General features: G+C 43.7%; 1 long non-coding RNA gene and 1 pseudogene across 1 annotated transcript in view; both read left to right on the forward strand.

Annotated features, from left to right (window-relative positions):
* LOC149444028 (uncharacterized) overlaps positions 1 to 8,230 on the forward strand; it is an 86,948-nt gene extending 78,718 nt beyond the window's left edge. Inside the window, exon 2 of the long non-coding RNA XR_016306562.1 lies at positions 8,069 to 8,230. This is a non-coding gene — a long non-coding RNA (uncharacterized LOC149444028). The remainder of the gene's footprint in view (positions 1 to 8,068) is intronic.
* A 13,198-nt stretch (positions 8,231 to 21,428) lies between these two features.
* LOC149444029 (U2 spliceosomal RNA) lies at positions 21,429 to 21,578 on the forward strand (annotated as a pseudogene).
* Positions 21,579 to 23,141: the final 1,563 nt, after the last annotated feature.

A 23,141-nucleotide genomic window follows, 5' to 3' on the forward strand; every position in this document is an offset into this window, starting at 1 on the left:
CAGTAACAATTCTGTCTGTCCCTGAGTATGAATTCTGTGGCCCTGAGTAACAATTCTGTGTCTGTGCGAGTAACAATTCTGTGTCTGTGCAAGTAACAATTTTGTGTCTGTGCGAGTAACAATTCTCTGGCACTCAGTAACAATTCTGTCTGTCCCTGAGTAACAATTCTCTGGCACTCAGTAACAATTCTGTCTGTCCCTGAGTATGAATTCTGTGGCCCTGAGTAACAATTCTGTGTCTGTGCGAGTAACAATTCTGTGTCTGTGCAAGTAACAATTTTGTGTCTGTGCGAGTAACAAATCTCTGGCACTCAGTAACAATTCTGTCTGTCCCTGAGTAACAATTCTCTGGCACTCAGTAACAATTCTGTCTGTCCCTGAGTAACAATTCTCTGGCACTCAGTAACAATTCTGTCTGTCCCTGAGTATGAATTCTGTGGCCCTGAGTAACAATTCTGTGTCTGTGCGAGTAACAATTCTGTGTCTGTGCAAGTAACAATTTTGTGTCTGTGCGAGTAACAAATCTCTGGCACTCAGTAACAATTCTGTCTGTCCCTGAGTAACAATTCTCTGGCACTCAGTAACAATTCTGTCTGTCCCTGAGTAACAATTCTCTGGCACTCAGTAACAATTCTGTCTGTCCCTGAGTATGAATTCTGTGGCCCTGAGTAACAATTCTGTGTCTGTGCGAGTAACAATTCTGTGTCTGTGCAAGTAACAATTTTGTGTCTGTGCGAGTAACAATTCTCTGGCACTCAGTAACAATTCTGTCTGTCCCTGAGTAACAATTCTCTGGCACTCAGTAACAATTCTGTCTGTCCCTGAGTATGAATTCTGTGGCCCTGAGTAACAATTCTGTGTCTGTGCGAGTAACAATTCTGTGTCTGTGCAAGTAACAATTTTGTGTCTGTGCGAGTAACAATTCTCTGGCACTCAGTAACAATTCTGTCTGTCCCTGAGTAACAATTCTCTGGCACTCAGTAACAATTCTGTCTGTCCCTGAGTAACAATTCTCTGGCACTCAGTAACAATTCTGTCTATCCCTGAGTATGAATTCTGTGGCCCTGAGTAACAATTCTGTGTCTGTGCGAGTAACAATTCTGTGTCTGTGCAAGTAACAATTTTGTGTCTGTGCGAGTAACAATTCTCTGGCACTCAGTAACAATTCTGTCTGTCCCTGAGTAACAATTCTCTGGCACTCAGTAACAATTCTGTCTGTCCCTGAGTAACAATTCTCTGGCACTCAGTAACAATTCTGTCTATCCCTGAGTATGAATTCTGTGGCCCTGAGTAACAATTCTGTGTCTGTGCGAGTAACAATTCTGTGTCTGTGCAAGTAACAATTTTGTGTCTGTGCGAGTAACAATTCTCTGGCACTCAGTAACAATTCTGTCTGTCCCTGAGTAACAATTCTCTGGCACTCAGTAACAATTCTGTCTGTCCCTGAGTAACAATTCTCTGGCACTCAGTAACAATTCTGTCTGTCCCTGAGTAACAATTCTCTGGCACTCAGTAACAATTCTGTCTGTCCCTGAGTAACAATTCTCTGGCACTCAGTAACAATTCTGTCTGTCCCTGAGTATGAATTCTGTGGCCCTGAGTAACAATTCTGTGTCTGTGCGAGTAACAATTCTGTGTCTGTGCAAGTAACAATTTTGTGTCTGTGCGAGTAACAATTCTCTGGCACTCAGTAACAATTCTGTCTGTCCCTGAGTAACAATTCTCTGGCACTCAGTAACAATTCTGTCTGTCCCTGAGTATGAATTCTGTGGCCCTGAGTAACAATTCTGTGTCTGTGCGAGTAACAATTCTGTGTCTGTGCAAGTAACAATTTTGTGTCTGTGCGAGTAACAAATCTCTGGCACTCAGTAACAATTCTGTCTGTCCCTGAGTAACAATTCTCTGGCACTCAGTAACAATTCTGTCTGTCCCTGAGTAACAATTCTCTGGCACTCAGTAACAATTCTGTCTGTCCCTGAGTATGAATTCTGTGGCCCTGAGTAACAATTCTGTGTCTGTGCGAGTAACAATTCTGTGTCTGTGCAAGTAACAATTTTGTGTCTGTGCGAGTAACAAATCTCTGGCACTCAGTAACAATTCTGTCTGTCCCTGAGTAACAATTCTCTGGCACTCAGTAACAATTCTGTCTGTCCCTGAGTAACAATTCTCTGGCACTCAGTAACAATTCTGTCTGTCCCTGAGTATGAATTCTGTGGCCCTGAGTAACAATTCTGTGTCTGTGCGAGTAACAATTCTGTGTCTGTGCAAGTAACAATTTTGTGTCTGTGCGAGTAACAATTCTCTGGCACTCAGTAACAATTCTGTCTGTCCCTGAGTAACAATTCTCTGGCACTCAGTAACAATTCTGTCTGTCCCTGAGTATGAATTCTGTGGCCCTGAGTAACAATTCTGTGTCTGTGCGAGTAACAATTCTGTGTCTGTGCAAGTAACAATTTTGTGTCTGTGCGAGTAACAATTCTCTGGCACTCAGTAACAATTCTGTCTGTCCCTGAGTAACAATTCTCTGGCACTCAGTAACAATTCTGTCTGTCCCTGAGTAACAATTCTCTGGCACTCAGTAACAATTCTGTCTATCCCTGAGTATGAATTCTGTGGCCCTGAGTAACAATTCTGTGTCTGTGCGAGTAACAATTCTGTGTCTGTGCAAGTAACAATTTTGTGTCTGTGCGAGTAACAATTCTCTGGCACTCAGTAACAATTCTGTCTGTCCCTGAGTAACAATTCTCTGGCACTCAGTAACAATTCTGTCTGTCCCTGAGTAACAATTCTCTGGCACTCAGTAACAATTCTGTCTATCCCTGAGTATGAATTCTGTGGCCCTGAGTAACAATTCTGTGTCTGTGCGAGTAACAATTCTGTGTCTGTGCAAGTAACAATTTTGTGTCTGTGCGAGTAACAATTCTCTGGCACTCAGTAACAATTCTGTCTGTCCCTGAGTAACAATTCTCTGGCACTCAGTAACAATTCTGTCTGTCCCTGAGTAACAATTCTCTGGCACTCAGTAACAATTCTGTCTGTCCCTGAGTAACAATTCTCTGGCACTCAGTAACAATTCTGTCTGTCCCTGAGTAACAATTCTCTGGCACTCAGTAACAATTCTGTCTGTCCCTGAGTATGAATTCTGTGGCCCTGAGTAACAATTCTGTGTCTGTGCGAGTAACAATTCTGTGTCTGTGCAAGTAACAATTTTGTGTCTGTGCGAGTAACAAATCTCTGGCACTCAGTAACAATTCTGTCTGTCCCTGAGTAACAATTCTCTGGCACTCAGTAACAATTCTGTCTGTCCCTGAGTAACAATTCTCTGGCACTCAGTAACAATTCTGTCTGTCCCTGAGTATGAATTCTGTGGCCCTGAGTAACAATTCTGTGTCTGTGCGAGTAACAATTCTGTGTCTGTGCAAGTAACAATTTTGTGTCTGTGCGAGTAACAATTCTCTGGCACTCAGTAACAATTCTGTCTGTCCCTGAGTAACAATTCTCTGGCACTCAGTAACAATTCTGTCTGTCCCTGAGTAACAATTCTCTGGCACTCAGTAACAATTCTGTCTATCCCTGAGTATGAATTCTGTGGCCCTGAGTAACAATTCTGTGTCTGTGCGAGTAACAATTCTGTGTCTGTGCAAGTAACAATTTTGTGTCTGTGCGAGTAACAATTCTCTGGCACTCAGTAACAATTCTGTCTGTCCCTGAGTAACAATTCTCTGGCACTCAGTAACAATTCTGTCTGTCCCTGAGTAACAATTCTCTGGCACTCAGTAACAATTCTGTCTGTCCCTGAGTAACAATTCTCTGGCACTCAGTAACAATTCTGTCTGTCCCTGAGTAACAATTCTCTGGCACTCAGTAACAATTCTGTCTGTCCCTGAGTATGAATTCTGTGGCCCTGAGTAACAATTCTGTGTCTGTGCGAGTAACAATTCTGTGTCTGTGCAAGTAACAATTTTGTGTCTGTGCGAGTAACAATTCTCTGGCACTCAGTAACAATTCTGTCTGTCCCTGAGTAACAATTCTCTGGCACTCAGTAACAATTCTGTCTGTCCCTGAGTAACAATTCTCTGGCACTCAGTAACAATTCTGTCTGTCCCTGAGTATGAATTCTGTGGCCCTGAGTAACAATTCTGTGTCTGTGTGAGTAACAATTCTGTGTCTGTGCAAGTAACAATTTTGTGTCTGTGCGAGTAACAATTCTCTGGCACTCAGTAACAATTCTGTCTGTCCCTGAGTAACAATTCTCTGGCACTCAGTAACAATTCTGTCTGTCCCTGAGTAACAATTCTCTGGCACTCAGTAACAATTCTGTCTATCCCTGAGTATGAATTCTGTGGCCCTGAGTAACAATTCTGTGTCTGTGCGAGTAACAATTCTGTGTCTGTGCAAGTAACAATTTTGTGTCTGTGCGAGTAACAATTCTCTGGCACTCAGTAACAATTCTGTCTGTCCCTGAGTAACAATTCTCTGGCACTCAGTAACAATTCTGTCTGTCCCTGAGTAACAATTCTCTGGCACTCAGTAACAATTCTGTCTGTCCCTGAGTAACAATTCTCTGGCACTCAGTAACAATTCTGTCTGTCCCTGAGTAACAATTCTCTGGCACTCAGTAACAATTCTGTCTGTCCCTGAGTAACAATTCTGTCTGTCCCTGAGAATGAATTCTGTGGCCCTAAGAATTCTCTGGCACTCAGTAACAATTCTGTCTGTCCCTGAGTAACAATTCTCTGGCACTCAGTAACAATTCTGTCTGTCCCTGAGTAAAAATTCTGTGGCCCTAATAACGTTTCTGTGGCCCTAAGTAACAATTCTCTGGCACTGAGTAACAATTCTGTCTGTCCCTGAGTATGAATTCTGTGGCCCTAACTAGCGTTTCTTTGTCCCTAAATAACGATTCTGTGGCCCTCATTAACAAGTCTGTGTCCCTGAGTAATGGTTCTCTGTCCCTAAGTAACTTCTCTCTGTCCCCAATTCTCGTTTCTGTGGCCCTAACTCTGTCCCTGTCCCTAGTACAGAGCGGTCTGCCTCTGTTCAATGACTGCAGGCAAATGAAGATTTCCAAAATGGCCGCTATATATACCTCGACCATTACACAGTGCTGGCTGGCTGGCTGCTGATTGGCTGATGCGATCACATGTCGTTGAGGAATGCATTATGGGGCAGCGCGCCTTGTCTGCGCGCCTTCCCCGACATCCCCGCTCCGTCGCCGCACATGTCAGCCGCCATTTTCGGAAAAATTTCGATTCGCGCGTCCGAATTAGGCTGTTTTTCGGATTCGGCACGAATCGAAATTTTTCCGATATTCGACTCGAATTCCACTTCGGATGCTTCGATTCGCTCATCTCTAGTTATATTATTAAATCATGCGGTATTTTAGTAGTTAAACATTCTTTCATGTTTCAGCTATTAGCGAGGTTCCCCACTGACAGCCGAAAGTCAAAACAAATTGCTGGCATTACCTGACAATTTTTTTTTTTTAAACTGCGTGGGGTCCTGCTTCCCATCCATAACAAGTCCTTCACATCTGGTATAAATTTTGAAAGGACCCCCCCACCCCTGAGAACCCATACCAGACTGTTATCCGAGCATGCAGCCTGGCAGGTCAGGAAATGGGGGTGGACGAGTGGGCCTACCCCCTCCAAAGTGCCTTGTCCCCATGTTGATGGAGACAAGGGCCTCTTCCCAACAACCCTGGCCTGTGGTTTTGGGGGTCTGGGGGCGCAGGCTTATCAGAATCTGGAAGCTGCCTTCTACAAGGGGCCCTCAGATCATGGCCCCCCCATGTGAATGAGTATGGGGTACCTGATACCACTACCCATTCACAAAAAAGTGTAGTATAAAAATGACTGACAGTCTTTGACAAGTCCTTTGTTAATTAAAAAAAAATGTCCTCTGCAGTAGATCCAACTTCAGTCACGATGCTTGCTGCCACCACTGACCCGAAAAAAGAAAAAAAAAAAAGCTCCGCTCTCAACATTGGCTCCCACCATCTGCCAGCTGAGCTGCGATGACCGTTTTTAAATACTGTAATGACATCACAAGGGGTGGGGTTACCCTGCCCCCTTGTGATGTCATCACAATGCACTGTCAGGGCACAGTGCATTGTGGCGCTCGGTGGGCAAACAGCCTGCTGAACACCCTTACTGTTCATGTGTTCAGTGAACACACGAACGACCAATGTTCGAGTCGAACTTATGTTCGAGTCGAACATAAAGCCCAACACTATGGTGTTCATAGATCATGACCTATCAAGATCTTTTCGACAGGAAAGACACTGTTCCTAATTAACTTGGAATTATATGATTAGCTCTACCATACAGCCACAAACATCTGGAAGCCCAGACAACACCTCACATTCTCATGAACAGACAAGTGGCAGTGGAGCTGAATGCACCATAATTTTATCAAGTTATCTGACTGACTAAGCACTTAATAGTTTGTGATTAAATAAAAAAAGTTGGTGACTTCTTATTTTGAGTTCTTCTCCTGGATCGCTTCAAGTCAGTACTGCAGATGGATTTGTCCTCTGCTACTTCCAAGCTAGCAGAACGTCTCTCACGAGAAATTAGAGAGCTGGGCAATCGGATGAACGATCTTGAGGATAAAATGTACACTGCAGCCACGGTTATTGAAAGCCATGAGCAGGATCTGTGTGACATTAAGAAAGAATTGGCGGACGCGCTGCTCCGGCTTGAAGATTTTGAGAACCGCTCCTGCCACGGCAACTTGCGCTTACAGGGTATTCCGGAACCCGTTACAGATCTCGCCTCAACCGCTACTGCCCTGTTTTTAGGAACTGACACCCATCGTTCCCATTGACCGTCTCGAATTTGACTGCATACATCGTGCATTGGGTCCCAGACAACCAGAGGGACCCCCAAGAGACCTTATCATCAAATTCACCTATTATCGCACTAAGGAAACCATTCTCTTGGCGGCCAGGAACAACCCAGACCTCAGTTTCCAGGGGCATCGTTATCAGCTCCTCTCGGACCTCTCCCAGATCACTCTGTAGAAGTTCCGCCAGATGAAGCCCTTCATCGCGGTCCTGGTAAATCGCAGAATCAAGTATGCATTGGGCTTTCTGTTCCTCCTTGCCTTCAACTACCAGGGCCGTAGCCACTCCGTTGTCACGCCGGAGGAAGCTCACTCTCTTCTGGAATCCTTGCATCTTATCCTGCCGGGAGGCGCTGCGCAGAGTCCAGCACATTCATCTGAATCTCAGGCAGGGCCACTTCCTCTGGGAGAAGGCATCCAACTGGAAGAGGACCCTCCCTCGGACCCCCCTACAATCAAGTCCAACCTGTTCTTCCCCGGGATGAAGTTGTATCCAGGACTTCGTCCATTGTGCTTCACCGCTGCAGCCTTTGACGGGACCGTGAGTCTGGCTTTTTAGTCATCCTCAGTACTGATCATGTCCTGTGATTTGGGCCCTGTCTCCCTTGAGGTTCTGTCTATGGGTGGGGGGGTCCCGCCTGGACTTGAGGTCTGTGACTTTTTGCTACTGTCGAATGCCATGGGTCTTAGCAGCAGTGGCTGGATTCATGTTGGTGGAGTGGGCCGAGGGTTCTCTCGGACTCTGGGGGTGGGGGGGCAGTTGGTTTGAGTGGGGCCTTGTACGGTGCTAGGATGACAGCAGTGCTGAGGCGCTGGGTTAGGAGACCATCTGAGTTGTGGTGTTGGGTTCTGTTGCGGCCTGTAGTCATCTTCCTGGAGGGGGTCTGGCCCCAAAGCTTAACTGGACTTCGTAGGATGGGGTTCCACAGGTGTGACCCACTTCCTGGGGACTCATATATTTACTAATGTAGGACCTTGTTATGTTATGTTTGTTGCCTTCTTGCCCCCTGGGGGCCTATGTTTTTGATGTATTAATTTGCAGCCATGTGTTCGGTGGTAGAGCCACCCCCAACTAGTATCCTTTTGAGTGTAGGATGCATTTCACCATAGATGTGATATGGCTATGCCATTGTACATATTCTCATATTCTGTTTCCTTTCTCCTTTTTTTTTTTTTTTTCTTTTCTTGTCCTTTATGGTTTTTCTGTTCTTGTATTCTTCAGGGTTTCTGGACGCAATGGACTGGCTGTCTTCGGGAGTGGACATTGTTGGCCAACTTCTGCCTTTTCTGCTGCGCGGATTCCACACCGACACCCCCCAGCCATGGCTTTGCCCCCTTTGAAAGTACATTAAAAAAATATCCAAGGCTTTAATTCACCACAGAAGCGGTCTAAAGTTTTTTTTTTTCATCACCTCAATTCGCAACAAATTGACGTGGCATGCTTCCAGGAAACCAGGTTTGCCCAGTCCTCCACCCCACATTTTCTCATCTCATTATCTCACTTTTTACACAGCCTCGGCTCCTGAGAAACAACGGGTTGTTCTGAAAGCCTTCAAGCGCTATCTCCCTTTTACCTGTGCTTGGAATATAGCGGACCCCACAGGTAGGTACTTGCTCCTGCAGGGCACCCTCTGGGATCAGGAGGTCACTTTTGTTTCTTATTACACTCCCAATCACTTTCAGCACAAATTCTCCTCACATCTTTGTACCCTTTCCCGACACTCCAAGGGTCTCTTGGGGGATTCAAATGTTATCTTGAATTCTGCTCTAGATAGGTGCTATGCTTGGGGGGGCAGCCTTTTCTCACGACTTAGTGCAGGAGGAACGCATGCGCTCTCTCCTGCAGTCTGCGAGGCTTGCAGACGTTTGGAGGGAACTGCACCGAACTGAGCCCCGACTTCACGTTTTACTTGAATCCTCATAATAGTTTCTGCAGAATCGACCACTTATTTATGCATGTCCAACAGCTTCCTTTAGTCATGCGGATACCTATCCCTTCCTAGCCCTGGTCAGACAACGATACCCTAGTTCTACTTCTTGCAATTTCGTGGTTGACACAGCGCCCTTTTCAATGGTGCATTAACGAGTCTTTATTGACCACCCAGGCCACTTGCCAGCAAATTGAATCTTCCATGTGAACATACTTTACAGAGAACTCAAGATCAGTTTCTTTGGCAGTGCCCCTGTGGGAGGCACATAAAGCTACGGTGCGGGGTCTCATTATACAGGTGGCTGCGGCGTGGGAGTGGGAGCATCACCTTTCAGACCTTTACTCTCAGCTAGCCTCTGCAGATGCTCGTTGGAAGTCACACCCATCCGCGGCCCATAATAAACGGAACACACTGGCGGCAGAATTGGACTTGCTTGCCTCTATGGAGGCAGAACAGGCCCTGCACTGGACCAAACATACATTTTATACCTGTGCTAATAAACCGGGTCAGATGCTGGCTAGAAAACTCAATTCTGTGGGGAAACCCCATAAACCAGTTTGGTTTCGGCTTCCTGCGGGGGGCTGCACCTCCAATCCCCAGCAGGTTGTTTCACTGGCTTCCTTTCACACTTATACACCAAACCAGTTACCTTTCCTGTAGCTTAGGCGAAAGCGTTCTTTCAATATCTACAACTCCCTGGATTGTCCAAAGCGGCATGGGTGGTCCTTAATGCAGGTGTAACTATAATCAGAAGTACTTCAAGCTATCAAATCTTTACAGTCCACCACGGCCCCAGGTCCTAATGGCTATTCAGGTCTCTATTACAAGAATTTTGCAACCCTGTTGGCGCCCTTTTTAGCTGGGTATTTTAATGAATTGTGACAGGGTTCTCTACCCTCTCCAGATGCGCTTAGAGCCAGGACCTGCTGATCAGCTGGGTACAATCACAGCCCAGAGCTCTGTGTTCAAAATCAGCACATGGCTATGTAGAGAGGGAATGATCTCTCTGTTTCTCATCCCTTTAAAACAGGGATGAGAAACAAAGAGTTCTTTTATTAAACGCAGCACACATACACTATTATACAGTTGTGGCCAAAATTATTCAACCCCCACTGAAATTGAGTGTTTTGGCCAGTTTGACATTGCTTTTGATCATTCAGTCATCTTGCTTACATTTACATTAAAGAGGCACTTGTAGGTCAGACAAATATAACATAACAGTTATAATGAAATAACCACAAATGTCTTTTCTGTGCTCACAGCATTATCAGTTTTATTCAACCCCCAAGTGACATTCAATCTTAGTACTTAGTACAGCATCCTTTTACAGTTATAACAGCTTTTAAACGTGAAGCATAGCTTGACACAAGTGTCTTGCAGCGATCTACGGGTATCTTCGCCCATTCTTCATGGGCAAAGGCCTCCAGTTCAGTCACATTCTTAGGCTTGCGCACTGCAACTGCTTTCTTTAAGTCCCACCAGAGGTTCTCAATCGGATTTAAGTCTGGTGACTGCGATGGCCACTCCAAAATGTTCCAGCCTTTCCTCTGCAACCATGCTCTAGTGGACTTGGAGGTATGCTTGGGATCATTGTCCTGTTGAAAGGTCCAACGTCTCCCAAGCCTCAGGTGTGTGACGGACTGCATCACGTTTCCATCCAATATCTCCTGGTACTGAAGAGAATTCATGGTACCTTGCACACGCTGAAGCTTCCCTGTACCTGCAGAAGCAAAACAGCCCCAAAGCATGATTGACCCTCCACCATGCTTCACAGTAGGCAAGGTGTTCTTTTCATCATAGGCCTTGTTCTTCCTCCTCCAAACATAGCGTTGATCCATGGGCCCAAACAGTTCTAATTTTGTTTCATCAGTCCACAGAACACTATCCCACAACTTTTGTGGTTTGTCCACATGGCTTTTGGCATACTGCAGTCGACTCTTCTTATTCTTTGGAGACAGCAAGGGGGTACGCCTGGGAGTTCTGGCACGGAGGCCTTCATTACGCAGTGTGCGTCTTATTGTCTGGGCTGAAACTTCTGTACCCACATCTGACAAATCTTTTCTCAGTTCCTCAGCAGTCACACGGGGACTTCTCTCCACTCTACGCTTCAGGTAGCGCACAGCAGTCGAAGTCAGCATCTTCTTTCTGCCACGACCAGGTAGCGTTTCAACAGTGCCCTTTGCCTTGAATTTGCGAATGATGCTTCCTAAGGTGTCTCTTGGTATGTTTAACATCTTTGCAATCTTCTTATAGCCATTGCCCTTCCTGTGAAGAGAAATCACCTCTTCTCTTGTCTTCCTGGACCATTCTCTTGCCTTCACCATGTTTGTAACCACACCAGTAAATGTCTAGAAGGAGCTGAGTATCACAGTCATTTTAAAGCTGCCTAATTGGTGCTTATTATGCTTGATTGCTGCTCGGTGACATCCACAGGTGTTTTCAATACCTGATGGAAAGCACCTGTATGAACCTCTGTTCTTCAGAGTGGTAGTCTTTAAGGGGTTGAATAATTGTGGCAATGAAGAAACCACATAAGAACCATTTACTACTGTATTACATAAACAATTGATGTCATTTTAGTTGCATTTGGGTAGTTACAACGTCCTTGTAGGATTTGATTCTGAATACAATTCCAAATGTACACTATAGTCCCTAAACCCCTTTACAGCATTGGGGGTTGAATAATTTTGGCCACAACTGTACATACTCTACTTAAGCACACATTTATTATCCCCTTGATAGCTCTAGATGTTAACCCCTTCCCAGCCAGGGCCAGAGTTTCCACTAGGCAAACTAGGTGGCCGCCTAGGGCACACTGCCACCTAAGGGTGCCTGGGCGCAACACAGGCCGGCACTCTCTCTGTGTGGGATGCTGCCATGTCATGAATGATCCTTTAGCTGAGAGGAGGGAAGGAAGAATGGACAGAGGAAGATGCTGGGTGTGTGGGGCCAGTGTAGCAGCTGAGCTGCTGCTCCTTCCAATGTTCCTCTCAGACTCTGTCCCTTACTGCAAGCCAGCTGGTGGCTGTGGATCACTGTGGAGTTCCAGCCCTTCTCTTCCCATTCATCAGTGGAGGTGGAGCTGCGCCTACAGAAGAAGGTAATGTCTGACTCTGATGTCTTGTGTCTGTGTGACCTGGCTGAGAATCGATCACATGTGCAATGTGTCAGTGAGTTATGACATCATCACGATCCCACAGCCTGCTGTTCTAGGGCCTGCTGGTGTTGGTTTGTTGTATCATGTCTGTCACTGTGTGGGATTGCTCAGTTCAGCTGCCTGCTGTCACAGTATTTCCCCCCCCCCCTCCATTTCCTCATTTCCTGGGGAATTGCATCCTGGGATCTTTCAAATGTGGAATCATCATCCTCCACTCACTGCAACTATCACCCTGCCACTGCCAGCCCAGATACAGTCCATTTGTGACACTAATTTTGTCTTTTTGGTGCATTTTATGGCACTTATTTTTGTAAATTATAAGAAATTTAGCTGTTTCATGTTTTGTTGATATAATATATTCTACAGTTATTTTTTTTTGGGGGGGGGGGGTGCAAGTAGCTGGTCTTGCCTAGGGCGCAAAATAGTCTAGCACCAACCCTGTTCCCAGCCAGTGTCATTAGTACAGTGATATTGTATAGTTTTATCACTAGTTTTATTATTGATTACTGTATTATTGTTACTGGTGATGTCAGTGGTAGTTAGCCAGTCCTCCCCCCCCAGCGTCAGTTAGTGTCAGATTGCCCGCCACACTATCGCAGTCCCATTATAGGTGGCTGATCACCGCCATTAGTGGTATAAAAAAAAACCCCACACTATATACCATAGTTTGTAGACACTAACTTTCACGCAAATCAATCAATATACACTTATCGGGATTTTTTTTTTTAAACAAAAACATGTAGCTTAATATATTTTGGACAAAATTTATGAAAAATTTTCGATTTTTTAAAAATGTTTTTAATAAATATCTTTTATGGCAGGACGTAAATTGTTTTTTTTTTTTTTCTTTCAAAATGTTCGTTTATATGCAAAATACGTGTGAACAAGGTATAAATGCATTAAAGTGCTTGTTCACCAATGCCAGAAGTCTGCCAAGCAAAATAAATGAGTTGGAAGCTTTGGTATGATTGATTGGTTTGAAGTATGATTTAATTGGTATTGCTGAGTCTTGGCTTTATTCTTCACATGACCGGGCAATTAATATTCCTGGCTATGTTCTCTTTCGGAGAGACAGGGTAAATAGGAAAGGTGGTGGTGTCTGTCTCTATGTGAGAAGTGATCTCAGAGTGAGTGTGAAAGAGGACCTAGTTGATGGAGAGTGTGATGACGCTGAAGTATTATGGGTGGAACTGCACATGGGGGTGCATACTACAAAGGTAATAATTGGAGTTTAATAGAAAGAAGGAAAGTGAGCACTATATATCAAAGCAGCTGGGACACCAAAAAAGGTACCGATACAACCTCTCCGAAGTTAATAATATAAATAAAGGTGCAGCGCTTGTAAAATCCGCAATATATATCATGCAGTAAATGTAAGCATAAAGACTGGTATATGGTGCACAAATAAATGTCCATGTGAAGGTCAAAATCTGAAATGTGGTAATGAGGATTTCTTCCCAACCACTTCTGGTGATAAGTATATAAATTGCGCACTCACCAGATGCACAAAGTTATTGCGCATTTGAGAAAACTATGTCTCAGTAGGTCGACCGGGGTGCCTTAGAGGGGGTTTCTCCCATCTGGTATGGATTCCTCCCTGGGTGCCTCCTGGATGATAGCAGCTTCCCTCTCCTCTGCAAAGAACTCTGCGAATGGTTGGACTCATAGAGAGACCAAGAAAGGAGGAGGCCACATAGCGTGATACTGTAGACCCTGAAGTATAAACAGTTTTGTCTGTCTGTATAAAGATGTATCCAGCTTCAGGAGATAACAAGACGGTTTTGCGGAGATAACACCATGTGGACTTCACTGTCACAGTGGCAAAGTGCTTTTTTTGTAGAATGCTTGTGTAACGTGTGAATGAGGGTATCTCCTTGCTGTTCTTGATTCCTTCACATGTGTGTTGTCTGTCAGGTGAGCACTTACTGCCCTGAATTTTGTCTGTTATACAATAAAATTACTTTGGAGAAAATACTACACTATTCTGGCACCTGTTTTTGGGCTCCTATGTGGAGCTATTACATCTACAGGACACAGCCCTATGTCATCCAGTATCCAGAGGAGGGAGCCCTGTATGCAAGTTGAGTGCCCATCCACCCTTAAGGGGCCTCTGGACCCAGCAATATGCCATACCTAACCCAGGCTGACTGACCAGATCTCAGAAGGATGCCCACCACCTGCTGACTACAGATTACCACCTAGGATTAATATTCCTACATGCGCATTATTCATGCGCTTCTGGTGAGTGCGCACTTCTGTTATTTTAGTCACAGTTTCATTGGGATAACTGCTTCATAGGAAACTACAGCTGGTGCCTACTGTTGAACTCTATTGATAGACTTACCTCACTGGAGCCTTCTACCTCATCATCTATTGAGCGCTGCAGTTTATTTACTTTTTGGTTAATACAAAGAATATAATAGAATATGCAAAAAGGAAATAAAGGCTGCAAAAATTAAAAACGAATGACCGATTGCAAAAGATAGCAGAACCAACCCCAAAAAATTCTTCAAATAAATTAATAGTAAAAAGGTTCGGTCCGAGCATGTAGGCCCTTTACAAAGTAATCTAGAGTGGGTGACTGGGGACAAAGAGAAGGCAAATTTATTTAATACCTTCTTCAGCTCTGTGTATTCAAAGGAGCATGGGGGAGCTCTTGTCCATAATGGGCATGGTTTTGATACAGCTCCAGATGATCCACATCTTGATATGATCCAAAAATATTTAGACAGAATAAAGCACCTGGACCAGATGGCATACACCCACGGATCCTTAAAGAATTGAGCTCTGTCATTTCAAAGCCATTGTTTCTAATTTTTAGGGACTCTTTAATGACTGGCATAGTACCACTGGATTGGCGTAAGGCCAATGTGGTGCCAATATTTCAAAAGGGGTCAAAATCTTTACCAAGTAATTACAGACCTGTTAGTTTAACTTCTATAGTTGGGAAGATACTGGAGAGTTTAATCAAAAACCACATAGATGAGTTCTTTCTGGTAAAAAATATTTTAAGTAACAGACAGCATAGATTCATGAAAGACAAAAGTTGTCAAACAGATTGGATTTCTTTTTATGAGGAGGTGAGCAAAACCTTGGACAGAGGGGTTGGCGGTGGACGTGGTATACTTTGGATTTTGCAAAAGCGTTTGACACAGTGCCCCACACACAGCTAATGTGTAATGTAAAGTCTATGGGCTTGGAAAAATCTATATGTAAATGGATAAAAAACTGGCTAAAAGATTGTATTCAGAGAGTAGTGGTTAATGATTCATACTCTGCATGGTCTGGGGTCGTCAGTGGTGTACCTCAGGGTTCAGTGTTGGGACCCTTACTTTTTAATATATTTATAAACAATATAGGGTCTGAGATTAAAAATCCCATTTCAGTCTTTGCAGATGACACCAAGCTGTGCAGTGGAATAACGTCCTTACAGGATGTCTTCAATTTACAAGCCGACCTCAATGCCCTGTGTAATTGGGCAACTATGTGGCAAATGAGGAATAATGTTGATAAATGTAAAGTTATGCACTTGGGGGCTAAGAATATGCATGCATCATACATACTAGGGGGGGTACAACTGGGGGAATCAATGATGGAGAAGGATCTGGGGGTTCTGGTAGATCACAAGCTTAATAATGGCATGCAATGCCAAGCTGCGATTTCTAAAGCAAGCAAAATCCTCCCTTGTATTAAAAGAGGTATAGACTCCAGAGAGAGAGATATCATATTACCCCGGTACAAATCATTAGTAACACCTCATCTGGAATATGCAGTTCAGTTTTGGGTACCAAGTCGCAAAAAGAACATTAAGGAATTGCAGAAAGTACAGAGAAGGCAACCAAACTGATAAGAGGCATGGAGGAGCTCAGTTATGAGGAAAGATTAGAGGAACTGAATTTATTCTCTCTTGAGAAGAGGAGATTAAGGGGGGATATGATCACCATGTATAAATACATCAGTGGTTCATATAGTGAACTCGGTGTAGAGTTATTCACCCTGAGGTCATCACAAAGGACAAGGGGGTACTCTTTATGTCTGGAGGAAAAGAAATTTAATCTCCAAACACGGAAAGGTTTCTTCACAGTGAGAGCTGTGAAAATGTGGAATAGACTCCCTCCAGAGTTGGTTCTGGCCAGCTCAGTGGATTGCTTTACAAAAGGTCTGGATTCTTTCTTAGAAACACAGAATATAACTGGATACTAACATTTATAGATAAAGTTGATCCACGGAATATCCAATTGCCTCTCGGGGGCTCAGGAAGGGATTTTTTTTCCCTGCAGGAGCAAATTGGATCTGTGGGTATAGGATAACTTTTTTTTTTAATGGTTGAACTGGATGGACTTTTGTCTTTTTTCAGCCAGACTAACTATGTAACTATCGCATATAATAAAAAAAAATAACAAAATAAAAAATATAAAAAAAACTCAGTGGTGGTAAAATACCACCTAAAGAAAGCTCTGAAAAAATGGTATAAATTTCATTTGGGTACAGCACTGCATGACCAATTGCCAGTTAAAGTAGCACATTGCTGAATATCAAAGAATGACTTGGTCATGAAGGGGGTAAAATCTTCTGGAGCTCAAGTGGTTAAATGAACCCTGAGGGTTACAAAAACCCATTTTAACTATCCAGTTCTTGTGCCACAAAATGACCCCTCTTTAGCATCATTAGCCTCATTATTTTAGTGAATTACTGAATATTTCTTCACTAAACATTTGAAATGTTAGCAATGTAGTGATAATGAATATTACATGGCCACTTTCCAGGGGTTGTGTGGCTTCACATATGGTCATTACCGTATGCATCCAAGATGACTGTATTTATTCTATAACTGGGAAATAGAATAAAATTATGACATAGAATGTATTAGTTATACTGGTTTTGTGGCTGCCACTTTTTTAATATTAACTGGTATATACTGGTTCATCACAAGTCACCTAAAACAAAGCTGTTTTATATATTAGTTTCTAATTATTGCATAATTGCACTCCTGACTGGGCACACCAGCATATGTTCAAACAAAGGATCAACTCAGATCATGCCAAAAACTTTATCTAGAAAGGAAATGCACAAACAGCTTAGTGTGACTACAGTCATAAGCACACTTTGTTAGGAACAGGGGTGGACTGCCCATTTGGAAACTTGGGCACTGCCCAAGGGCCCGGGGTCAGTAGGGGGCCCCATGAGATGCCCCTGGTACCTTTTTCATAGTTTTTTTTGAGTTTGGGCAAGGACACAGGGGCCCCATGATCCCCTATTGCCCATGGGCCCCATGAGTTGTCAGTCCGCCCCTGGTTAGGAAACATACAGTATATCTACACTTCCTGTTAAAATGTCTGAATTAATGTTGAGCAAAACTCTTTGGAAGTTTTAACGTGAATTATGAGGTACAAGTGCATGTAAGGATTGCTTTAGGTTTGTTGAACCCACCTACAGGTGCTTCTATTAATGTTACTCTACTGTATGTCATTTGTTGTTTATACTTGAATAAAGACCTTCCAAAAAGACGGAAAATAAGTAAAGTAAAAAATGTCAAATATTTCATAAATACACAAAATAAGGGAAACATAGATACAAAGAACACTGAATTCAATAAGCCAAACTACTTTAACTTGTTCCCACCGACAGTATGCATATATGCAGCCTCTTGGCTTTAACACACAGTTACTGGTGGGAATCGGAAAGCTCCCAAAGCCTACTTGCAGTTGGGAGCTTTCCAATCATGTGACCGCTGTAACAGCCAATCACAGTGGTCACATGACCGTAATGCCCACCTTCGACTCCCGGCATTTAGAAGCTCTTAAAGGGCAGGGAGGCGAGAAGGGGTTAAATACACCAAAAAAGTATTTATATAAAAAAAGAATGTTTCACTTAACTAGCTAAATGAGAGTCTGAAATTTCACCAATGGCCAGAAATCACTATTTTCATCCCTACTGGACAACCCTGTCTGATTGACTTTAGGGCAAAAGACTAACAGGAGAAGTTTAGGCAAAATATTATACAATATCCATTATTTTCCCTCAACATAAGCTTGCACGGGAAGTGCTGTCAGCTCTTCATCCTTTATTGGTGTAAACATGAACATCTGACCAAGTCAAGCAACTGGGTCCACTGAACAACTAACCAATAGACGAGCCTCAGGATACCTAATGCCTGCATGTTCACTGCCTGCTGTAGGTCTGTGGCCAGCATACAGTGACCGACTTTGTTAGCTCGGGGTCATGTATGTACAGGAGCTCTGGTGAACACTGGTTAGGACTATGCACATCCAGGTGAGCCCATGTCATCTGCCAGAGTTACCTGCTTCTGTACTTATCCAGCTGGTCAGTGGGTGCCTCGCTGCTCCTAAAGCTACTGGTCTCAGCCTAACTCCAGGTCGTGACACAAGGCCTATACTTGCAATAAGAATAAATTCCTGGATAAAAGGGTGCCTACAGACTAGGGGCAGTGGTCTGCAAATGCATGCATAATCTATATGTAGCCATGTGCTTGGCTGAGAATGAGAGAAGCACTGGATGCAACTGTTCTCTGGAGCTGCTACCCTGTGGTGTGGAATGGATTAACAGCTCTATCGGCAAAAGGAAAGAGTTGCTGAGAAGAAAAGGTTCAATAGTCGGGCAGCACGGCACTGTGGGAACTGTAGTCCTGCGGAGAGACTCTACTGTGTATCTGAAATATGCAGTTCAGTTTTGGGCACCAGTTCACAAAAAGAACATTGGGGAACTGGAGAAAGTACAGAGAAGGGCAACCAAACTGATAAGAGGCATGGAGGAGCTCAGCTATGAGGAAAGATTAGGGGAACTGAAATGTATTCTCTTGAGAAGAGGAGATTAAGGGGGAATATGATCAACATGTATAAATACATCAGTGGTTCATATAGTGAACACGGTGCAGAGCTATTCACCCTGAGGTTATCACAAAGGACAAGGGGGTACTTTTTACGTCTGGAGGAAAAGAAATTTAATATCCAAACACGGAAAGGTTTCTTCACAGTGAGAGCTGTGAAAATGTGGAATAGACTCCCTCAAGAGTTGGTTCTGGCCAGCTCAGTGGATTGCTTCAAAAAAGGCCTGGATTCTTTCTTAGATACACAAAATATAACTGGATACTAACATTTATAGGTAAAGTTGATCCAGGGAATATCCGATTGCCTCTCGAGGGATCAGGAAGGAATTTTTTCCCCAGCAGGAGCAAATTGGATCATGCTTTGCTGGGATTTTTGCCTTCCTTTGGATCAACTGTGGGTATAGGATTATAACTTTTTATAACAAGACGTAATCTGTGATGTCAACGGGTTTTGCTAGGAAGTAACGTAGCTTCGTCTGGACCCTCACAAAGGCCTCATCTCCTGCTGTGGAGGTCCTGAGGACAGTGACCTAGTCTAACAAGCAGAAAAACCCATCTCCACCATCAGGAGCTTTGGTACTTAGACCCCACACCTCAGGTGAGCCTCTGTCATCCACCAGGGTGACCTGCTTGTATGCCTATCCTACTGGTTGCTGGGATGTTCCCTATTGCTATAGCTACTGGTGTCCAAGCAAGCTTGAACCCTGACCATAACATAAGACCTATGATTGCAGTAAGGTTAAATTTCAGGATACAAAAGGTGCCTACAGACTTTGGACAGTGGTCTGCAAATGCATTCATAATATATCTCCTAGAGAGAGGGGTGGAGAAGCACTGAAGGCATCAGTTTTTATGGACGAAAGCAATAACGACTGGCTGGGCAAATCCATCTTGTCTGTTCATTTGTGTTTCATAGATATGGATACTCATATGTGATCATAGATATGGATACTCATAATCCAGCATAGATGGCCTTCAAAACTCTGAAAGTGTTCCATGATCCAACCACAAATGGCTGGATCCAATGCATAGACAAAAACTGATGCCACCACAAAGTCCTGCTCATTTTTCCTCTAAGACAAATAGCAATCCACAGTTCTCCAGTCTTATCTTCATACATTTTACACTAAGAGTGCTCACACATAAAGTCATGGATCAGATGTTTGGTCCCATATACCAATATGGCAGGATGTGACAGTAAAGGGGACAGTCCCAAAGCAAAACCCCAACCAAGCAAAAATGGCATTTACTTTGAATGTGCAGATATATGCAATGTCACAATTTTCTTGTTTTGTCTCCAGTCTATTGATTTGCTGGGCATCTGGAGTTCAGATTCGGGTGCAGAATCCAAACTCTGTTAAAGTTAATGTGAGCAAAATGGTAATAACAGTAATGGACATTTTCTAGGTTAATTAGGAAGAGATTGTGATAGAAATGGAATAGAGGGCTGGGTACCTTCCTAGGACACCATTGAAAATAAAGTTTTTTAAAATTCAGTTTGGCGGCAAAGTTGTGAATTCATAATTCCTTTAAAATTGAAGTAAAGGTAAAACCTTTTTTTTCATTTTGGATAGCATAAGGAAGAATTATAACCCTGTCAGGTTTTTTTGCTATCTGGTTCCCATTGGGGAGATTTCCCTTCATTTCCTGTTCCATAGTCAAAATAGAAGTGAGAGGAAATCTCTCCAAAGTGATGGCATCCCTAGGGTCACTGGAACTAGTGTCCCCACTGGAAGATTTCCCCTCTATTACTGTTCTGCGGACAACCCTAAATTTTGGCATTTTCTTTCACTTTTATTTGATAATGGTAAACATGATAAATCCAGAGAGTGAATCCCCCTAACGGGGGCACAGACAGCGGTGAAAACGTGACAGGAGTTCTAATCCATCGGAACTCAGTCCAAAATAGCAATATACTTCATTCTGTTTGTAAACAAAGTGGCTGAGGATTCCCTTAATATATACCAGATCCTTATTCTAGATGAGGGTCTGGTATAGATATTAATGGGGACCCCCCAAAAAACACATGTTGTGGGGTTCCTTCTAAAATAACATACAAGACCCTTATTCTTAATAAGGATCTGCTGTGGATGTCTAGGAGGATCCCTCAAATTTCATAACAGACCTTTATCCAAGTATGCATACTGGCAGAAAAGGGGGTTCGAGCATGCTCCCCTCCCCTGAACCATACCAGGCCACATGTCCGTAACATAGGGAGAGTAGCTTGCCAGGGACTCTGGCATAGCACCTTGTCCCCATGTTGTTGAGGACAAGGGCCTCATCCCCATAACCCTGGCCCCCAGGGTCTATCTCTCTCCATGTGATTGAGTGATGGGTACATTGTGCCCTACCCATTCACAAAAAATGTAAATTGTAAGTAAAAAACACACATTTTGCAAAGTAATTTATTTAAAAAAAATATTCCACAATGAAAATCTATTGCCAAACACATCCAAAGATGCAGATCCATATCAATCAGAATGAATGAAGTCTGCTGACCTGCCAGATGGGGACGACTCGCTAGTTGTTAGGAACCCTGAGCAGGAAGCTGTCACAATTAAGAGTGATAATAATACCACTGCTAAATTTTCACTTTCCACTGCAACCAGAGGTTCAGCTTGGCAGAACACCCATTTAGTTCAGTTGTATCGCTTCTCGGCCTTTTGGCTAAGATCAAGTGTAGTATCTGTTCTTATCAGTGTCCAGTGGGGGTGCTCCCGACCATTCTAGCTTTGCGGGGATGGTTGTTGTATAGTACCCTCACTGGTATGATGGGGGTCCGGAAGGCTGAACCAGAGGGACAGAAACCAGGGAGCGCCATGATGAGCTCTGGGGCCTTGGGAGTAATTCCTCTGGTGAAGCTGGAAAGACCCAGTACCTCCTGATTCGGACGGATCTACCTTGGTCTGGCCTGGGGCTGGGGACGCAAAAAGTCCGCAAACTCAGTGCCCCCTGGGGAAGACGCTCTCAGGGGTGTCACTAGTAACACTTGGGTGTGGGACCCCACGGTGTGAAGATGACACATGGCCACTGTTTTTCACTTCTTTTTGCACAGCGCCCTAAGGACCAGGCCTTTTGGCTAGGACCAGGGCAATTTTTGCTACAGGCCTCAGGGCCTGGTCTGTGCACAATTCGGCACGGAACCACTTTTTTATTTTTTCTTTATCTTTATTTATTATGCACTCCCACGTTTGTCACTTTTTTGCTCTTATGTGTGTGTTTTTTCACGGATGGAGGGTGTGGGTCCTCGGGCCTACCCTGAAGTCTAGGGGGAGGATGTGCGGCCATACGGTTCCTTCCTCCCCTGATCCCTAGGGGACTCTTCTTCGGGAGAGTCCCCTTGCCTAGTACTGGATGTCCGGCTTCGGCTGGGCATAGGGAACGGTGGTCCACCAGGCCTTTTGGCCAGGAGGACCAATTGGGAACCTTGTCCCCGTCAGGAGCTTCGTGCCCCGGGGGATCAGGGTAAGCGGTCCAAGCCCCTTTAGGGGTAGGACACAGCACACCCCTAAGTGCACTTTTTCGTGTGGTGTTTTGCACTTGCACTTTTTTTGTGAACACTTACGGGTTTTTTCGTTATAGTTGCACGTTTGCGGACTTAAAAAGAAAAAAAAAATTTAGTTCAGTTGTATGCCAATTCTCTCTGGACAGCTAAAATGTGGTCCAAACCAGGGTTCAGGCCACACCAACAGCTCATCTCTACTCTAGTCCATCCTGATACCATTTCTGATATCAAGATATTGATGATGTGCAACTCAATTGCCTGGTTTATTCAGGATAAACACAGAAAATCCTGGTGCACACAGGTTCTCTAAACTGATCTAATCCAATACAGTTATAAATCACTTTGGCAGAAAATTAAAAAGACAAGCAACAACTAAACCTGGCCATAGGTAGAACATCCAGTCTGATTGAAGATTCCACAAACTCCTGTGATAATTGGTTAATTTTTATATATTGTGTTTTATCAAAGCAACCAATAATTTAGTATTTTCTTTTTCACAAAATCAGCCTCAGCAGATGGTAATTAACAAGAGATCTTATTAATGTGAACTTTGTGACACAGAATCTGCTACGCATGTAGTATTAACGACAAATGATTTGCAGAAAAAAAAATGTAAATGCTATTTTTGCCATTAAAGGGTAACTCCATTTTCGTGAAGAAAGGGCGTAGAAAGGGTAACTTCATCTCCGTGATATAACAAATGAAAAAAATGAATATAACATATATTGCTATAAAATATTGTATTTTAATGTTAATAAAAATTACTTTTATAGGGATCCGGATGCCCCACCTGCTTAGGGAACTTACCCATGCCTTCCAGAAAGGGCGCCCCCCCAATGACTGAGGCTCTAATTT

This window comes from Staurois parvus, unplaced genomic scaffold (assembly GCF_062004578.1).
Source record: "Staurois parvus isolate SC_StPar_1 unplaced genomic scaffold, SC_StPar_1.0 ptg000818l, whole genome shotgun sequence".
In the NCBI taxonomy this organism is placed as follows: domain Eukaryota; kingdom Metazoa; phylum Chordata; class Amphibia; order Anura; family Ranidae; genus Staurois; species Staurois parvus.